The sequence below is a fragment of the Bombina bombina genome, chromosome 8, assembly GCF_027579735.1.
Source record: "Bombina bombina isolate aBomBom1 chromosome 8, aBomBom1.pri, whole genome shotgun sequence".
NCBI lineage: Eukaryota > Metazoa > Chordata > Amphibia > Anura > Bombinatoridae > Bombina > Bombina bombina.
In genome coordinates, this window is record NC_069506.1 from 325372382 (window position 1) to 325393723 (window position 21342).

A 21342-nucleotide genomic window follows, 5' to 3' on the forward strand; every position below is an offset into this window, starting at 1 on the left:
TTTATCAAAGCGTGGGTTCTCAGATTCTGTCATTGATACTCTTATTCAGGCTAGAAAGCCTGTAACTAGAAAAATTTACCATAAAGTATAGAAGAAATATATCTGAATTCAAAAGGATTCCCATGGAACAGGGTAAAAATTCCTAAGATTCTGTCCTTTCTACAAGAGGGTTTGGAGAAAGGATTATCTGCAAGTTCTTTGAAGGGACAGATTTCTGCTTTATCTGTTTTACTTCACAAGAAGCTGGCGGCTGTGCCAGATGTTCAGGCTTTTGTTCAGGCTCTGGTTAGAATCAAGCCTGTTTACAAACCTTTGACTCCTCCTTGGAGTCTCAATTTAGTTCTTTCAGTTCTTCAAGGGGTTCCGTTTGAACCCTTACATTCCGTAGATATTAAGTTATTATCTTGGAAAGTTTTGTTTTTGGTTGCAATTTCTTCTGCTAGAAGAGTTTCAGAGTTATCTGCTCTGCAGTGTTCTCCTCCTTATCTGGTGTTCCATGCAGATAAGGTGGTTTTGCGTACTAAACCTGGTTTTCTTCCGAAAGTTGTTTCTAACAAAAATATTAACCAGGAGATAGTTGTGCCTTCTTTGTGTCCGAATCCAGTTTCAAAGAAGGAACGTTTGTTGCACAATTTGGATGTAGTTCGTGCTCTAAAATTCTATTTAGAGGCTACAAAGGATTTCAGACAAACATCTTCCTTGTTTGTTGTTTATTCTGGTAAAAGGAGAGGTCAAAAAGCAACTTCTACCTCTCTCTCTTTTTGGCTTAAAAGCATCATCAGATTGGCTTATGAGACTGCCGGACGGCAGCCTCCTGAAAGAATCACAGCTCATTCCACTAGGGCTGTGGCTTCCACATGGGCCTTCAAGAACGAGGCTTCTGTTGATCAGATATGTAAGGCAGCGACTTGGTCTTCACTGCACACTTTTACCAAATTTTACAAATTTGATACTTTTGCTTCTTCTGAGGCTATTTTTGGGAGAAAGGTTTTGCAAACCGTGGTGCCTTCCATCTAGGTGACCTGATTTGCTCCCTCCCATCATCTGTGTCCTAAAGCTTTGGTATTGGTTCCCACAAGTAAGGATGACGCCGTGGACCGGACACACCTATGTTGGAGAAAACAGAATTTATGTTTACCTGATAAATTACTTTCTCCAACGGTGTGTCCGGTCCACGGCCCGCCCTGGTTTTTTAATCAGGTCTGATGATTTATTTTCTCTAACTACAGTCACCACGGTATCATATGATTTCTCCTATGCAAATATTCCTCCTTTACGTCGGTCGAATGACTGGGGAAGGCGGAGCCTAGGAGGGATCATGTGACCAGCTTTGCTGGGCTCTTTGCCATTTCCTGTTGGGGAGGAGAATATCCCACAAGTAAGGATGACGCCGTGGACCGGACACACCGTTGGAGAAAGTAATTTATCAGGTAAACATAAATTCTGTTTTTTTTTGTTGGAAAAACAAAGGGCACGATTACAAGTGGAGCTGTATTTTTCGTTTCCGCTGTAGCGATAACTCATTAGAATTTATGTTTTTGCACTAGTCGAGTTGCGCTGGTATTACAAGTTGAAAGTAAGCTGTTTTTGCTCTAGCGGCAAGAACATTGGAATGTGAAATATTTACAGTAAATACATAGTTATTAATAAATATTAATAAATATTGCATAAATATGCTTTTAAATGTTTTCATCTGCTTAACGGCAAAAGGCTCTAATGCACCTTAATATGTATACAAATATATATATGTATGTGTTTATATGTCTGTAAATACATATATACACATAAATACAAATGTACACACACATATATATATATATATATATCATTATTATTATTTTTTAGACAGTGTACTTTTGTACTGCTTTTTTGAAGTGTATTGTACAACTTTTTATTTTCGCCAGTTAACCACAGCTCTGAAATCGCGGTAATAATTCTAGCGGAAATCACGATTGCGCTCAGATGATCACATTACTTTCAACTTGTAATACAAGCAGTAAGCCAGATGAGCGAAAACCCCTCACGATATATACCCCTTTACATCCTTTACTTGTGGGATATTCTCCTTCCCAACAGGAAGTGGCAAAGAGAGCACACAGCAGAGCTGTCCATATAGCTCCCCCTCTAGCTCCACCCCCCAGTCATTCTCTTTGCCGGCTCTAAGCAACCAGAAGGGTAAAGTGAATGTGGTGTTAGAATTGTAGTTTTTATTTTCTACAAGCAAAAGTTTGTTATTTTAAATGGTACCGGTGTGTACTATTTACTCTCTAGCAGAAAGGAGATGAAGAATTCTGCAAGGAGGAAGATGATTTTAGCATGTTGTAACTAAAATCCACTGCTGTTCCCACAAAGGACTGAGGAGTACAAGAAAACTTCAGTTGGGGGGAACGGTTTGCAGGTTAGGCTGCAATAAGGTATGTTCAGTCATTTTTTTCTAGCAAGACTGTGATAATGCTGGAAAAGACTGATAATATCACCATGAGGGAAGGGTAAGCTGTATTCAGAGACTCAGTAAGGAATTGCAAGCTTACATAACAGGGCTGGTTTATGCTGGTTGACACTACTTAATGGCAAACGTTTTTTTATTGAAAATATCGTTTTTTGAGACACTTTGAAGGTTCCTTTGGGTTTCTTTCAGGGGTTGTTACCCACATGGCTATTATTAAAGCACTTAGGAGTGTTTCTTTAGGCCTAAAAGCACCGGAGTAAGGTGGGAGGGGCCTAATTTCGCGGCTCAGATGCGCAGTTAATTTTGACTAGAAGTTCAGGCTGTTTCACATGGAGGGTCCTGCTGCAGTTTGAGGGCCTATAAGAAGCTTTTGTCCCCACAAATCTGGTTCCTAAGGGCAGGTAGGGCCACAGCAGAGCTGTGGCAAGGTGCTGAAGGTTTTTTAACCGGTTTGTTGGCTTACTGTTGATCCGGTTTGGGCATTAAGGGGTTAATCGTTTTTATTGCTAGTGGTGCAATCTTACTAATGCTTTAGGTACATACTGTAAACATTTTGAAAAGTTTGCTGCATTGTTCACTGTTTGGTAAAATTGTGTGCCTTTTTTATCTCTTAAAGGCACAGTAACTTTTTTTTCAAAGTGTGTTTTTACTTGATTAAATTGATTTCCAAGCCTGTTTGTGTTACTACTAGTCTGTTAAACATGTCTGACACCAAGGAAGATCCTTGTTCAATGTGTTTAGAAGCCATGGTGGAACCCCCTCTCAGAATGTGTCCCACTTGTACTGATATGTCTATACACTTTAAAGAACATATTGTTGCACTTAAAATGTGGCCCAAGATGATTCTCAGACAGAAGGCAACGAGGTTAGCCCGTCAACCTCTCCCCAAGTGTCACAACCAGTTACACCCGCGCAAGCGACGCCTAGCACCTCTAGTGCGTCTAACTCTTTTACCTTGCAAGATTTGGCGGCAGTTATGAATAATACCCGCTCAGTGTTTTTATCTAAACTGCCCGTGTTACCTGCAAAGCGTGATAGCTCTGTTTTAAGAACAGATTATGAGCATTCTGACGCTTTAGTAGCCGTATCCGATATACCCTCACAACGCTCTGAAGTGGGGGCGAGGGATGTGCTGTCTGAGGGAGAAATTTCCGATTCGGGAAAGGTTGCTCCTCAGACAGATTCAGATACGTTGGCTTTTAAATTTAAATTAGAACACCTCCGCTTATTTCTCAGGGAGGTATTAGTTACTCTGGATGACTGCGACCCTTTGGTGGTTCCAGAGAAATTGTGTAAAATGGAAAAGTACCTAGAAGTTCCTGTTTACACTGATGTGTTTCCGGTCCCTAAGAGGATTGCGGATATCGTTACTAGGGAGTGGGATAGACCAGGTATTCCCTTTGTTCCCCCTCCTGTTTTTAAGAAAATGTTCCCCATATCTGACCCCATGCGGGACTCGTGGCAGACGGTCCAAAGGTGGAGGGGGCTGTTTCTTCACTTGCTAAACGCACAACCTTACCAATTGAAGACAGTTGTGCTTTTAAAGACCCTATGGATAAAAAATTAGAGGATTTACTTAAGAAAATTTTTGTTCAACAAGGTTTTCTTCTCCAACCTATTGCGTGCATTGTTCCTGTAACTACTGCAGCTGTTTTCTGGTTCGAGGCGCTGGAAGATGCGCTCCAGACGGAGACCTCATATGAGGACATTATGGGCAGAATTAAGGCTCTTAATCTTGCTAATTCTTTTATCACAGATGCCGCTTTCCAAATAGCTAAGTTAGCGGCAAAGAATTCAGGTTTCGCCATTTTAGCGCGCAGGGCGTTATGGCTAAAGTCCTGGTCGGCCGATGTGTCGTCAAAAATCCAGACTCTTGAACATCCCTTTCAAAGGAAAGACCCTTTTTGGGCCTGAATTGAAAGAGATTATTTCAGAAATCACTGGTGGAAAAGGCCATGCTCTCCCTCAGGACAAGTCCTTTAAGATAAAGAACAAACAAAATAATTTTCGTTCCTTTCGGAATTTCAGGAGCGGTCCCGCTTCATCCTCCCCTGCTACAAAGCAAGAGGGTAAAGCTTCACAACCCAGGTCAGCCTGGAAACCTTACTAGGGCTGGAACAAGGGTAAACAGGCCAAGAAGCCTGCAGCTGCCTCCAAGACAGCATGATGGGGTAGCCCCAGATCCGGGACCGGATCTAGTAGGTGCAGACTCTCTCTCTTCACTCAGGCCTGGGCAAGAGATGTACACGATCCCTGGGCCTTAGAGATTGTATCCCAGGGATATCTTCTAGAATTCAAGGACTCCCCTCCAAGGGGAAGGTTCCACATTTCTCGTCTGTCTAAAGACCAGACAAAGAAAGAGGAGTTCTTACGCTGTGTAGAAGACCTACATACAATGGGAGTGATCCACTTAGTCCCAATTGCGGCACAAGGGCTGGGTTTTTACTCAAACCTGTTTGTGGTTCCCAAAAAAGAAGGAACTTTCAGACCAATCCTGGATCTCAAAATTCTAAACAAATTCCTCAGAGTCCCATCATTCAAGATCGAGACCATTCGGACAATCTTACCAATGATCCAGGAGGGTCAATATATGACTACCGTGGATCTAAAGGATGCGTATCTGCACATTCCTATCCACAAAGATCATCACCAGTTTCTCAGGTTCGCCTTTCTGGACAAGCATTATCAGTTTGTGGCTCTTCCTTTCGGGTTGGCCACTGCTCCCAGAATTTTCACAAAGGTGCTAGGGTCCCTCCTGGCGGTTCTAAGACCACGGGGCATAGCAGTGGCGCCTTATCTAGACGACATCTTAATTCAGGCGTTGACTTTCCAAAGAGCCAAGTCTCATACAGAAATTGTATTGGCCTTTCTGAGGTCTCACGGGTGGAAGGTGAACATCAAAAAGAGTTCTAACTCCCCCCTCACAAGAGTTTCCTTCCTAGGAACTCTATTAGACTCGGTAGAAATGAAAATATTTCTGACGGAGGTCAGAAAGTTAAAACTCTTAACCACTTGCCGAGCTCTTCATTCCATTCCTCGGCCATCTGTAGCTCAGTGCATGGAGACAATCGGACTAATGGTAGCGGCAATGGACATAGTCCCTTTTGCTCGGATACACCTCAGACCACTGCAACTATGCATTCTCAAACAGTGGAATGGGGATTATGCAGATTTGTCTCCTCAAATACAGTTGGACCAGGGGACCAGAGATTCTCTTCTCTGGTGGTTGTCTCAGGATCACCTGTCTCAGGGAATGTGTTTCCGCAGACCAGAGTGGATCATTGTAACAACCGACGCCAGTCTGTTGGGCTGGGGTGCAGTCTGGGACTCCCTGAAAGCTCAGGGCTTATGGTCTCGGGAAGAAGCTCTTCTCCCGATAAACATTCTGGACCTGAGGGCGATATTCAACGCTCTTCAGGCATGGGCTCAGCTAGCTGCGGCCAAATTCATCAGATTTCAGTCGGACAACATCACGACTGTAGCTTACGTCAATCATCAAAGGGGAACAAGGAGTTCCCTAGCAATGATGGAAGTAACCAAAATAATCAGGTGGGCGGAGGATCACTCTTGCCATCTCTCAGCGATTCACATCCCAGGAGTAGACAACTGGGAGGCGGATTTTCTAAGTCGTCGGACTTTTCACCCGGGGGAGTGGGAACTCCACCCGGAGGTATTTGCCCAGCTGTCCCAGCTATGGGGCACTCCAGAGTTGGATCTGATGGCGTCCCGTCAGAACACCAAGCTTCCTCTTTACGGGGCCAGGTCCCGGGATCCCCAGGCGGTGCTGATAGATGCTCTATCAGCGCCTTGGTCCTTCAATCTGGCCTATGTTTTTCCACAGTTTCCTCTCCTCCCTCGTCTGGTTGCCAGAATCAAGCAGGAGAGGGCGTCGGTGATTCTAATAGCGCCTGCGTGGCCACGCAGGACCTGGTATGCAGACCTAGTGGACATGTCATCTGTTCCACCATGGACACTGCCAATGAGGCAGGACCTTCTAATACAAGGTCCTTTCAAACATCCAAATCTAATTTCTCTGCGTCTGACTGCTTGGAGATTGAACGCCTAATTCTATCAAAGCGTGGTTTCTCTGAGTCGGTTATTGATACCCTGATTCAGGCTAGAAAGCCTGTCACCAGGAAAATCTACCATAAGATTTGGCGAAGATATCTTTGTTGGTGCGAATCCAAGGGTTACTCATGGAGAAGGATTGGAGAAAGGATTATCAGCTAGTTCCTTAAAAGGACAGATATCTGCTTTGTCTATTCTTTTACACAAACGTCTGGCAGAGGTACCAGATGTTCAAGCGTTTAGTCAGGCTTTAGTCAGAATCAAGCCTGTTTATAGACCTGTGGCTCCGCCATGGAGTCTGAATTTAGTTCTTCCAGTTCTACAAGGGGTTCCATTTGAACCTTTACATTCCATTGATATTAAGCTTTTATCTTGGAAAGTTTTGTTTTTGGTAGCTATCTCTTCTGCTCGAAGAGTGTCAGAGTTATCTGCTTTACAGTGTGATTCACCTTACCTGGTTTTCCATGCAGATAAGGTAGTTTTGCGTACCAAACCCGGTTTTCTTCCTAAGGTTGTGTCTAATAAGAATATTGACCAGGAAATTGTTGTTCCTTCTCTGTGTCCTAATCCTTCTTCAAAGAAGGAACGTCTGTTACACAATCTTGATGTGGTTCGTGCTTTAAAGTTCTATTTACAAGCAACTAAGGATTTCAGACAAACAACTTCATTGTTTGTTATCTATTCTGGTAAGAGGAGAGTTAAGAAGGTGACTGCTACCTCTCTTTCCTTTTGGCTGAAAAGCATCATCCGTTTGGCTTATGAGTCTGCTGGCCAGCAGCCTCCCGAAACAATTACTGCTCATTCCACTATAGCAGTGGCTTCCACATGGGCTTTTAAAAATGAGGCTTCTGTTGAACAGATTTGTAAGGCAGCGACTTGGTCTTTGCTGCATACTTTTTCCAAATTTTCCAAATTCGATACTTTTGCTTCTTCGGAGGCTATTTTTGGGAGAAAGGTTTTACAAGCAGTGGTGCCTTCCGTTTAAGGTACCTGTCTTGTTCCCTCCCTTCATCCGTGTCCTAAAGCTTTGGTATTGGTATCCCACAAGTAAAGGATGAAGCCGTGGACTGGATACACCTTACAAGAGAAAACAGAATTTATGCTTACCTGATAAATTTCTTTCTCTTGTGGTGTATCTAGTCCACGGCCCGCCCTGGCTATTAGTCAGGTAGATTTTTGGTTTAAACTACAGTCACCACTGCACCCTATGGTTTCTCCTTTTTCTTCCTAACCTTTGGTCGAATGACTGGGGGGTGTTGCTAGAGGGGGAGCTATATGGACAGCTCTGCTGTGTGCTCTCTTTGCCACTTCCTGTTGGGAAGGAGAATATCCCACAAGTAAAGGATGAATCCGTGGACTGGATACACCACAAGAGAGAGAAATTTATCAGGTAAGCATAAATTCTGTTTTTGTAGGTTGTCCTTAGCAGTCAGTGAGCATTAACAGGAAATACACAGCTGATACTGCTGTATCAGCTTCAAAATACTAATGGAACTGTTCCTTAAAGGGACAAGCAGAGTTAATAGTTTTCAAAGCTACTGGTTTTATGGTTCATTATTTCCAAAACTGAAAGAAAAAGAATACAGTACGATTTGAGCAGAACTCCCCATTTATCCCTCCTGGCATTACTATATTTACAGGATAAAGTCACCTAGGGCAGAGAAAGGCTCAGCAGTATTTACATATAAACAATATCCAGTATTCTGGCTGCCAGGGGGTTGACAGATGTGGCATTTCATAGGACAGGACCTACGCACTAAATTACTTCCTAGGTTGTTCTGCATCACACTCTCTCTCTCTGAAGCTAATAGCTCTGCATCCTGCTGCTTCCCCACAGCTCAGCTGGATTGTTGTTCTATTTAAATATCCATTGAAATAATTATTCTCTTTCTGTACAGTAGTTAACATCATAGTAACATTAATCAGTGAGTTTGCATATTTTCTCTCTTCTCCTCTATTGTCTCTCTCTGTATCCCTAGCTGTCTTGTTTTTTCTTTATCCTCTCTCTCTCTCTCTCTCTCTCTCTCTCTCTCTCTCTCTCTCTCTCTCTCAATATTCAGAGTTAAAGGGACATTATATTGGAAAAAATTATATTCTCTCATGTCATTTTCTCACTATCAGCCCTGTAAATTAATATGCCCCCCCTGATATATGTTAAACACAAAGTCAAAGTACCACTCAGGAGCCATAGGGAACTGCTTGTCCTGAGTGGAAATTCAGTCTGAGCCAATCGGCAGCAATAGTTGCACAGCTTATCCAATTAGCAGTGATGGTTACATAAACCAGCTGTGCAACTACTGCTGATTAGCTCAGCAGTTCTCTATGTCTACTGAGCGGAAAAAAATACATAGATTAGCAGGGTTGATAGTGATAAAATTGTACGGTCTAACAAATGAAAGCTTGTCTTTTTTTTACACTATAATAAAAGTGGAAAATAAATAATTATAGTATATTACAAAGTTTTTTGTTGTTGTGTGTTTTTGCCATGCATGCATTTTATATGAAATTATATATTTTTTATACTTTTTTTTTTTTTCTTCTTTAGCTTTATTGCATCACTTATCTTTCCTCTTAGTACATCATCAAACTGCTAATTTAATAATTTACATTTTTAATTTCCCAAATGTTTAGATATAAATTTCCTCTACATTTTCTGTAACCCTCGATCTAGGCTAATTTATTTACATTGTGACCAGCTGATGCCTTGAAGGTGCTACTTTGCTCTTCTGTGGCTGTCCTTTGCTCTTCTGTGGCTGTCCTTTGCTCTTCTGAGGCTGTCCTTTGCTCTTCTTTGGTTTTCCTTTGCTCTTCTAAAGCCGTCCTTTGCTCTGCTTTGGCTGTCCTTTTGCTCTTCTAAAGCCGTCCTTTGCTCTTCTAAAGCCGTCCTTTGCTCTTCTAAAGCCGTCCTTTGCTCTGCTTAGGCTGTCCTTTGCTCTTCTAAAGCTGTCCTTTGCTCTTCTAAAGCCGTCCTTTGCTCTTCTAAAGCCGTCCTTTGCTCTGCTTTGGCTGTCCTTTGCTCTGCTTAGGCTGTACTTTTGCTCTTCAAAGCCGTCCTTTGCTCTTCTAAAGCCGTTCTTTGCTCTGCTTAGGCTGTCCTTTGCTCTGCTTAGGCTGTCCTTTGCTCTTCTAAAGCCGTCCTTTGCTCTTCTAAAGCCGTCCTTTGCTCTTCTAAAGCCGTCCTTTGCTCTGCTTTGGCTGTCCTTTGCTCTGCTTTGTCTGTCCTTTGCTCTGCTTTGGCTGTCCTTTGCTCTGCTTTGGCTGTCCTTTGCTCTGCTTTGGCTGTCCCTTTGCTCTGCTTTGGCTGTCCTTTTGCTCTGCTTAGGCTGTCCTTTTGCTCTGCTTAGGCTGTCTTTTTGCTCTGCTTAGGCTGTCCTTTTGCTCTGCTTAGGCTGTCCTTTTGCTCTGCTTAGGCTGTCCTTTTGCTCTGCTTAGGCTGTCCTTTTGCTCTGCTTAGGCTGTCCTTTTGCTCTGCTTAGGCTGTCCTTTTGCTCTGCTTAGGCTGTCCTTTTGCTCTGCTTAGGCTGTCCTTTTGCTCTGCTTAGGCTGTCCTTTTGCTCTGCTTTGGCAGTCCTTTTGCTCTGCTTTGGCAGTCCTTTGCTCTGCTTGGGCTGTCCTTTGCTCTGCTTGGGCTGTCCTTTGCTCTGCTTGGGCTGTCCTTTGCTCTGCTTGGGCTGTCCTTTGCTCTGCTTGGGCCGTCCTTTGCTCTGCTTAGTAAGATACTGTAGGACACAGTAAAATGAAAGAAAGTAAGGTATTTATGTTAATGCATCATCGTTTAAATTTTTTTTTTGTCCTTAAAATTGTAAAAATACTTTAAATCCCTTTAGGAAAAATCGTGTTCTGTAAATACATAAATATTTACTATTCTACTCTCACCGTAGGCCTGACTGCACCGTATATACAGGGAGTGCAGAATTATTAGGCAAATTAGTATTTTGACCACATCATCCTCTTTATGCATGTTGTCTTACTCCAAGCTGTATAGGCTCAAAAGCCTACTACCAATTAAGCATATTAGGTGATGTGCATCTCTGTAATGAGAAGGGGTGTGGTCTAATGACATCAACACCCTATATTAGGTGTGCATAATTATTAGGCAACTTCCTTTCCTTTGGCAAATGGGTCAAAAGAAGGACTTGACAGGCTCAGAAAAGTCAAAAATAGTGAGATATCTTGCAGAGGGATGCAGCACTCTTAAAATTTCAAAGCTTCTGAAGCGTGATCATCGAACAATCAAGCGTTTCATTCAAAATAGTCAACAGGGTCGCAAGAAGCGTGTGGAAAAACCAAGGCGCAAAATAACTGCCCATGAACTGAGAAAAGTCAAGTGTGCAGCTGCCAAGATGCCACTTGCCACCAGTTTGGCCATATTTCCGAGCTGCAACATAACTGGAGTGCCCAAAAGCACAAGGTGTGCAATACTCAGAGACATGGCCAAGGTAAGAAAGGCTGAAAGACACCCACCACTGAACAAGACACACAAGCTGAAACGTCAAGACTGGGCCAAGAAATATCTCAAGACTGATTTTTCTAAGGTTTTATGGACTGATGAAATGAGAGTGAGTCTTGATGGGCCAGATGGATGGGCCCGTGGCTGGATTGGTAAAGGACAGAGAGCTCCAGTCGGACTCAGACGCCAGCAAGGTGGAGGTGGAGTACTGGTTTGGGCTGGTATCATCAAAGATGAGCTTGTGGGGCCTTTTCGGGTTGAGGATGGAGTCAAGCTCAACTCCCAGCCCTACTGCCAGTTTCTGGAAGACACCTTCTTCAAGCAGTGGTACAGGAAGAAGTCTGCATCCTTCAAGAAAAACATGATTTTCATGCAGGACAATGCTCCATCACACGCGTCCAAGTACTCCACAGCGTGGCTGGCAAGAAAGGGTATAAAAGAAGAAAATCTAATGACATGGCCTCCTTGTTCACCTTATCTGAACCCCATTGAGAACCTGTGGTCCATCATCAAGTGAGATTTACAAGGAGGGAAAACAGTACACCTCTCTGAACAGTGTCTGGGAGGCTCTGGTTGCTGCTGCACGCAATGTTGATGGTGAACAGATCAAAACACTGACAGAATCCATGGATGGCAGGCTTTTGAGTGTCCTTGCAAAGAAAGGTGGCTATATTGGTCACTGATTTGTTTTTGTTTTGTTTTTCAATGTCAGAAATGTATATTTGTGAATGTTGAGATGTTATATTGGTTTCACTGTTAAAAATAAATAATTGAAATGGGTATATATTTGTTTTTTGTTAAGTTGCCTAATAATTATGCACAGTAATAGTCACCTGCACACACAGATATCCCCCTAAAATAGCTAAAACTAAAAACAAACTAAAAACTACTTCCAAAAATATTCAGCTTTGATATTAATGAGTTTTTTTGGGTTCATTGAGAACATGGTTGTTGTTCAATAATAAAATTAATCCTCAAAAATACAACTTGCCTAATAATTCTGCACTCCCTGTAAAATGAACTAACACCATGTACATGATTTGTGAAGAAATACAAGATCCTATGAAATTTAAAATCGGCTTTTGCATGATGTTTAAATATTAACGCTGCATTCATTTGGCAAAAAAATCAAAAAATCAAAGTGATGAACCAATATTTAAAAAGTCAGTTCTCCAGTCTAAAACCACATTTACAAGTATAATCACAGACTTCAGTTTAATTGCTGCTACCCCGGCAGCAGGTTTAAGTGCATTTTTATTTAAAAATTAATTTATCTTTCTCAGTTTAATTTATTAAATTTGTTAAGATTATGCTTCATCAATTTATTTGAAGGAACATTAAACAGTAACTAAATGCTAGAATGAAAGATACATTCAAAGAATAATATGCAGATGCATTTTCTCTTAAGTGTATTCAGTCCACGGGTCATCCATTACTTATGGGATATATTCCCTTCCCAACAGGAAGTTGCAAGAGGATCACCCAAGCAGAGCTGCTATATAGCTCCTCCCCTCACATGTCATACCCAGTCATTCTCTTGCAACTCAACTAGATAGGACGTTGTGAGAGGTCTGTGGTGTTTTTTATACTTAGTTTATTTCTTCAATCAAAAGTTTGTTATTTTAAATGGCACCGGAGTGTGCTGTTTGTTCTCAGGCAGTATTTGGAAGAAGAATCTGCCTGCGTTTTCTATGATCTTAGCAGAAGTAACTAAGATCCACTGGCTGTTCTCGCACATTCTGAGCAGTGGGGTAACTTTCAGAAAGGGAATAGCGTGTGGGGAATCCTGCAAACAAGGTATGTGTAGTAAATTATTTTTCTAAGGAATGGAATTGACTAAGAAAATACTGCTGATACCGATGTAATGTAAGTACAGCCTTAAATGCAGTAGCGACTGGTATCAGGCTGATGAATGTATGTACAATAAGTAATTTTCTAAGGAATGGAATTGACTAAGAAAATACTGTTAATACTGAGGTAATGTATGAGCCTTAACTGCAGTAGAAGCGACTGGTAGCAGGCTTATTAATAACACTACCTAACTTTTAAAGTGCGTGTTTAAAACGTTTACTGGCATGTTATTCGTTTTTTTTGTGAGGTACTTTGGTGATAAATCTTTGGGGGCATGATTTTCCACATGGCTTTCGTTTATTTCTACATAGAAACGATTAACTGAGGTTTCTCACTGTTGTAATATGAGTGGGAGGGGCCTATTTTAGCGCTTTTTTGCGCAGTACAAATTCAGTTACAGTCTTCCTGCTTCTTCCTCCTTGATCCAGGACGTCTCTAGAGAGCTCAGGGGTCTTCAAAATTCATTTTGAGGGAGGTAATCAGTCACAGCAGACCTGTGACAGTGTGTTTGACTGTGATAAAAACGTTAATTGTTAAATTGATTATCCGTTTTTGGGTATTAAGGGGTTAATCATCCATTTGCTAGTGGGTGCAATGCTTTGCTAACTTAATACATTTACTGTGAAAATTTGGTTGCTATAACTGATTTGGTTCATTGTTATTTCAACTTTGATGATTTTTTGTGCTTCTTAAAGGCGCAGTAGCGTTTTTTTTATATTGCTTGTAAACTTATTTGAAAGGATTTTCCAAGCTTGCTAGTCTCATTGCTAGTCTGTTTAAACATGTCTGTTTGTTCACTATGTTTGAAGGCCAATGTGGAGCCCCACAGAAATATGTGTATTAAATGTATTGATGTCACTTTAAATAAAAGTCAAATTTTATCTGTAAAGAAATTATCACCAGACAACGAGGGGGAAGTTATGCCGACTAACTCTCCTCACGTGTCAGTACCTTCGCCTCCCGCTCAGGAGGCGCGTGATATTGTGGCGCCAAGTACATCAGAGAGGCCCATACAAATCACTTTACAAGACATGGCTGCTGTTATGACAGAGGTATTATCTAAATTGCCTGAATTAAGAGGCAAGTGCGATAGCTCTGGGTTAAGGACAGAGCGCGCTGATGATGTGAGAGCCATGTCCGATACTGCGTCACAATTTGCAGAACATGAGGACGGAGAGCTTCATTCTGTGGGTGACGGATCTGATCCAGGGAGACCGGACTCAGAGATTTCTAATTTTAAATTTAAGCTTGAGAACCTCCGTGTATTGCTAGGGGAGGTATTAGCGGCTCTAAATGATTGTAACATGGTTGCAATTCCAGAGAAAATATGTAGGTTGGATAGATACTTTGCGGTACTGGTGTGTACTGACGTTTTTCCTATACCTAAAAGGCTTACAGAAATTATTAGCAAGGAGTGGGATAGACCTGGTGTGCCCTTTTCCCCTCCTACGATATTTAGAAAAATGTTTCCAATAGACGCCACCACACGAGACTTATGGCAGACGGTCCCTAAGGTGGAGGGAGCAGTTTCTACTTTAGCTAAACGTACCACTATCCCGGTGGAGGATAGTTGTGCTTTTTCGGATCCAATGGATAAAAAATTAGAAGGTTACCTTAAGAAAATGTTTGTTCAACAAGGTTTTATCTTACAGCCCCTTGCATGCATTGCGCCTGTCACTACTGCTGCGGCATTCCGGTTTGAGTCTCTGGAAGAGGCCATTCGCACAGCTCAATTGGATGATATTATGGCCAAGCTTAAAGCACTTAAGCTAGCTAATGCATTTGTTTCTGATGCCGTTGTACATTTAACCAAACTAACGGCTAAGAACTCCGGATTCGCCATCCAGGCGTGCAGAGCGCTATGGCTTAAATCCTGGTCAGCTGACGTGACATCTAAATTGCTTAATATTCCTTTCAAAGGGCAGACCTTATTCGGGCCCGGCTTGAAAGAAATTATTGCTGACATTACTGGAGGTAAGGGTCATACTCTTCCTCAGGACAGGGCCAAATCAAAGGCCAAACAGTCTAATTTTCGTGCCTTTCGTAACTTCAAGGCAGGAGCAGCATCAACTTCCTCCGCTCAAAAACAGGAAGGACCTGTTGCTCGTTACAGACAGGGCTGGAAAGCTAACCAGCCCTGGAACAAGGGCAAGCAGGCCAGAAAGCCTACTTCTGCCCCTAAGACAGCATGAAGAGAGGGCCCCCGATCCGGAAATGGATCTAGTGGGGGGCAGACTATCTCTCTTTGCCCAGGCTTGGGCAAGAGACGTCCAGGATCCCTGGGCGTTGGAGATCATATCTCAGGGATATCTTCTGGACTTCAAAGCTTCTCCTCCACAAGTGAGATTTCATCTTTAAAGGTTATCAGTAAACCAAATAAAGAAAGAGGCATTTCTACGCTGTGTGCAAGACCTCTCAGTAATGGGGGTGATCCACCCAGTTCCGCGGACGGAACAAGGGCAAGGGTTTTACTCAAATCTGTTTGTGGTTCCCAAGAAAGAGGGGACCTTCAGACCAATCTTGGACCTAAAAATCTTAAACAGATTCCTAAAAGTTCCATCATTCAAGATGGAAACTATTCGAACCATCCTACCCATGATCCAAGAGGGTCAATACATGACCACAGTAGACTTAAAGGATGCCTACCTTCATATACCGATTCACAAAGATCATTATCGGTACCTAAGATTTGCCTTTCTAAACAGGCATTACCAGTTTGTAGCTCTTCCCTTCGGGTTAGCTACGGCCCCGAGAATTTTTACAAAGGTTCTGGGCTCACTTCTAGCGGTGCTAAGACCGCGAGGCATAGCGGTGGTGCCGTACCTAGACGACATTCTGATACAAGCGTCAAGTTTTCAAATTGCCAAGTCTCATACAGAGATAGTTCTGGCATTTCTGTGGTCGCATGGGTGGAAGGTGAACGTGGAAAAGAGTTCTCTATCACCACTCACAAGAGTCTCCTTCCTAGGGACTCTGATAGATTCTGTAGAAATGAAAATTTACCTGACGGAGGCCAGGTTATCAAAACTCTTAAATACTTGCCGTGTCCTTCATTCCATTCCACGCCCGTCAGTAGCTCAGTGCATGGAAGTAATCGGCTTAATGGTAGCGGCAATGGACATAGTACCATTTGCGCGCCTGCATCTCAGACCCCTGCAATTATGCATGCTAAGTCAATGGAATGGGGATTACTCAGATTTGTCCCCTCTACTAAATCTGGATCAAGAGACCAGAGATTCTCTTCTCTGGTGGCTTTCTCGGGTTCATCTGTCCAAGGGGATGACCTTTCGCAGGCCAGATTGGACAATTGTAACAACAGATGCCAGCCTTCTAGGTTGGGGCGCAGTCTGGAACTCCCTGAAGGCTCAGGGATTATGGACTCAGGAGGAGAAACTCCTCCCAATAAATATTTTGTAGTTGAGAGCAATATTCAATGCTCTTCTAGCTTGGCCTCAGTTAGCAACACTGAGGTTCATCAGATTTCAGTCGGACAACATCACAACTGTGGCTTACATCAACCATCAAGGGGGAACCAGGAGTTCCATAGCGATGTCTCAAAGATAATTCGCTGGGCAGAGTCTCACTCTTGCCACCTGTCAGCGATCTACATCCCAGGCGTGAAGAACTGGGAGGCGGATTTTCTAAGTCGCCAGACTTTTCATCCGGGGGAGTGGGAACTTCATCTTCTGATTCATTGTTGGGGCAAACCAGATCTTGATCTCATGGCGTCTCGCCAGAACGCCAAGCTTCCTTGTTACGGATCCAGGTCCAGGGACCCGGGAGCGGCGCTGATAGATGCTCTGACAGCCCCTTGGGTCTTCAACATGGCTTATGTGTTTCCACCATTTCCGATGCTACCTCGACTGATTGCCAAGATCAAACAGGAGAGAGCATCGGTGATTCTGATAGCGCCTGCGTGGCCACGCAGGACCTGGTATGCAGACCTAGTGGACATGTCGTCCTGTCCACCATGGTCTCTACCTCTGAGGAAGGACCTTCTAATACAAGGTCCTTTCAAACATCCAAATCTAATTTCTCTGAGGCTGACTGCATGGAGATTGAACGCTTGATCCTATCAAAGCGTGGCTTCTCGGAGTCAGTTATTGATACCTTAATACAGGCACGGAAGCCTGTTACCAGAAAAATTTACCATAAGATATGGCGTAAATATTTATATTGGTGCGAATCCAAGGGTTACTCATGGAGTAAGGTTAGGATTCCTAGGATATTGTCCTTTCTACAAGAGGGTTTAGAAAAGGGCTTATCTGCTAGTTCGTTAAAGAGACAGATTTCTGCTCTGTCTCCGTCCAGGCTTTTTGTCAGGCTTTAGCTAGGATTAAGCCTGTGTTTAAGACTGTTGCTCCTCCGTGGAGCTTAAACTTGGTTCTTAAAGTTCTTCAAGGGGTTCCGTTTGAACCCCTTCATTCCATTGATATTAAGCTTTTATCTTGGAAAGTTCTGTTTTTGATGGCTATTTCCTCGGCTCGAAGAGTCTCTGAGTTATCTGCCTTACATTGTGATTCTCCTTATCTGATTTTCCATTCAGACAAGGTAGTTCTGCGTACTAAACCTGGGTTTTTACCTAAGGTAGTTTCTAACAGGAATATCAATCAGGAGATTGTTGTTCCATCATTATGTCCTAATCCTTCTTCAAAGAAGGAACGACTTTTGCATAATCTGGACGTAGTCCGTGCCCTGAAGTTCTATTTACAGGCAACTAAAGATTTTCATCAAACTTCTTCCCTGTTTGTCGTGTACTCTGGTCAGAGGAGAGGTCAAAAAGCTTTGGCAACCTCTCTCTCTTTCTGGCTTTGTAGCATAATACGTTTTGCCTATGAGACTGCTGGACAGCAGCACCCTGAAAGAATTACAGCTCATTCCACTAGAGCTGTGGCTTCCACCTGGGCCTTTAAGAATGAGGCCTCTGTGGAACAGATTTGCAAGGCTGCAACTTGGTCTTCGCTTCACACTTTTTCAAAATTTTACAAATTTGACACTTTTGCTTCTTCGGAGGCTGTTTTTGGGAGAAAGGTTCTACAGGCAGTGGTTCCTTCCGTTTAAGTTCCTGCCTTGTCCCTCCCATCATCCGTGTACTTTGGCTTTGGTATTGGTATCCCATAAGTAATGGATGACCCGTGGACTGAATACACTTAATAAGAGAAAACATAATTTATGCTTACCTGATAAATTTATTTCTCTTGTAGTGTATTCAGTCCACGGCCCGCCCTGTCTTTTTAAGGCAGATCTAAATTTTAATTAAAACTCCAGTCACCACTGCACCCTATGGTTTCTCCTTTCTTGTCTTGTTTCGGTCGAATGACTGGATATCACATGTGAGGGGAGGAGCTATATAGCAGCTCTGCTTGGGTGATCCTCTTGCAACTTCCTGTTGGGAAGGTAATATATCCCATAAGTAATGGATGACCCGTGGACTGAATACACTACAAGAGAAATAAATTTATCAGGTAAGTATAAATTATGTTTTTTTTAAATATTAGTTGTTTAAACATTGAGAAAATAAGTGTAAAGTTTGTGCCCTTAAAGCAACGGGTTTCACCATGTTGTAACCTAGGTTTCATCCTCTGTTGAGGCCAATTATGGGTAGTTAAAAATGAGTCACCAGAGTGTGCAACCAATAGCTGTGCAGAATAAAGCAGTGTAAGTCTAAAGTGTGTGCTTTCACTTGTAACTGCAGTTGAAAAGCCCACAGTTTTCAGAAATGAATTACAGAGCAAGGGATAAAATAATGAAAATATATTGGAAAGTATTGTTAATACATATTACTCAACATTTTGTATTACAATATCAGAGGGTTTAATATCCATTTAAAGGGCTAGCTCTATCAAGCCCTTTTCTCCACTTTGACAGCAGGTTCACACAAGCAAACCTGCAGTCATGATTTATCAAAAAACATTCATCCGTACCCTGTTCTCCACCTCTTAGATGGAGAATTTCAATCTTCCCCGTCTCTTCCGACTTGGGAGATTGACAGCCCCTGCCCAAGCATGATTTGGCTGTGCAGGGTGTGGTGTTGCAAACAAAGGAGCACTCATGTGCAGTGTTAAATGGGGGCAGCGGATTGCTGCCCGCCGGCCGAGAGCTTGGGCGGACTGGGGCAAATATGTCTGCCCCCTGTACACTGGAATGATAAATTGAGCTCAAAGTTTCATTTTGTCAGAGAAAACTATTTTCTTTTAATCTCAGAAATTTAAACATCCTATTTGCAGACTGTATAAAAAATAAAATAAAAAAAGCTTACCAGCCTAAGGCATGTGTGCCAAATGTGGTGCTTGGATTGATTAAGGGTGCATGCAGTAAGATGCCACACTTTAGGGCAGTGCTTTCCAAACTGTGTGTCGGGACACACTAGTGTGTCGGCAGCAGTGTGTAGGTGTGTCCCTGCTTCAGCATAAATTTTTTTAAATTTAGTTTTTGTAAAACATGTTTTGGGGTTTCTGACTTTCTGCCTGCCTGCTACACATATCACATGGTTGACACGTGATTGATACCTAGGGGGTCACAGATCATCTTAACCTATTGGCGCAGCTCAGTGGGAACTGAAACTATTCCAATTGGCGGCTTTGGCAGCACATTGGCTCCTGACTGCATGTGTAGTCTCCTTAATTGGCTCGTGACTGCATGTGTAGTCAGTGAGTGGGACAGCAGTGTATTTGCAGCACGGTAGTCAATCGGACTCACCGAGCTCTGAGGGCGGCAGCTTAAACGCTGAGCTGAAGTCAGAAGTCAGTGGGGTTTTTTTGCAGCTAACTCCCAGTAGTGCATTTCTGCTCCTGCTCTTGATATATGGATAGGAAGTGGAAGCTTAAAAATGCTTGCTGATAAAATGTGTCTTTATCTAATATTCCACCAAATATTCAGAAATTGTGTTCATCCCATCAACCTCATACATCCCATTAAAATAGTAAGTAGTTATTGGTGCAGTTATTATAAACTTTTTTTTAATTCTTGCACATACTTACTGTTACTTGTAAATACATTTAGTTGTTATATAATTTATGTATGTGTCCGTATCTCTTAAAACAAGTTAGTTTAACCTCCTTTTTGCTAGTACAACTGATTTACTGTGTCACGAAATTATGTAGGTCTAAAAAGTGTGTCACCAAGATCAAAAGTTTGGAAAGCTCTGCTTTAGGGTGTCGTAATGAACCTCACTTTCCTTGTCTACCTGGCTGTCAGGTTGTGGGGTAGCCAGACACAATGTTATCCTTCCCCTTTCAACACCCTATGCTTGCTGCTTCAGAGACAGTAGTTAATCTTTTTCTGTATTTACAGACAATTTTATGTGATTGGTGAGGCTGTTTATCATTACGTATTAACCTGTTATTATTGTATTGTGTGCAGTACTGTACCATATTGAACATTGGAATTTTTTTAGGTTTGTTTTTAGACGTCCTTATTTAAATGTGTAACGTGATTTTTGGTAAATAAATACTTTTATAGTTAATATTGTAGTCCCTATACTAGAGTTTCATTTCCTATGTAAACGCAATTGTGTATATAGGGTAGTATCCCTGTCTACTCTAAACTACACATTTCTGGAAGCTGTGATATCTTAAGCTCACTTGTAGTGCCCTCTAAATATCTATTAGCCCTTAGAAGAGCAATAGTGGCAGGGGTCTGGTCTGATGTCAGTTCTTTAATTATGATTATTATCAAACCATTATGGTGTTACTTCAGCTCAGTACACTGTTGCCAACTCCTTTCTTTAAAACAGACGCCAGAAGGTTTTTTGCACTCATTTGCTATTTCTAAGATCTTGTTTATTTTTTAGTAAGAGATGCCACTAAAAACACAATTATAGCACATTCCTTATTTCTCATATAACCTATATGCTCTGGAGAAACGTCTGGATAAGTCAGGGGTGATTAGTACGTGTTCCAGAAATATTGAAAGGGGCATTAAAGATAAAATCAAGTTTTCGTGAGCTGGATAATGCATACAATTTTCAGAGAATTTTCAGTTTACTTCTGTTATCAAATGTACATTTCTTTTGATATCCTTAGTAGAAAAGCATACCTAGGTAGGCTCAGGAGCAGTAATGCACTAATTGGAACTAGCTGCTGACTGTTGGCTACACATATATGCCTCCTATCTTTGACTTACAAGATTTGTTCAGCTAACTCCCAGTGCACTACTGGGAGCTAGCTGAACATATTTTGTAAGTCAAAGACAAGAGGCATATATTGCTGCTCTGAAGCATTTTATTTTTATACTGTTACTTGCATATAACAGAGAGTATTTTCTTTTTTGGACTTTTAGGTGGCTGATCTGTTCATATGCTCCATAAAGTCCTTAGGCTTTTTTAAAATACTAAAACAGGGATCAAATTTAAAAGGGTAGCATTTATGGTGAGCTATTCTGAAAAGCGTATGTGACATGGCCATACTGTCAAAGGTGCCGTGTTTTGGCTGGCTATATGGTGAAGAGTTGTTGAAATTGATTAGTTGGATGTTAACCTGTGCAGCAATTACTCAGTCACGTTTTGGCTTTCTCATTTCTTGTA

The 21342-nt window shown here is 42.1% G+C and overlaps 1 protein-coding gene across 4 annotated transcripts in view; it reads left to right on the plus strand.

The window, feature by feature from the left end:
• The window catches only part of ARHGAP32 (Rho GTPase activating protein 32), a 749023-nt gene that overhangs the window by 198280 nt on the left and 529401 nt on the right, over positions 1–21342 (plus strand). The window lies entirely within an intron of this gene.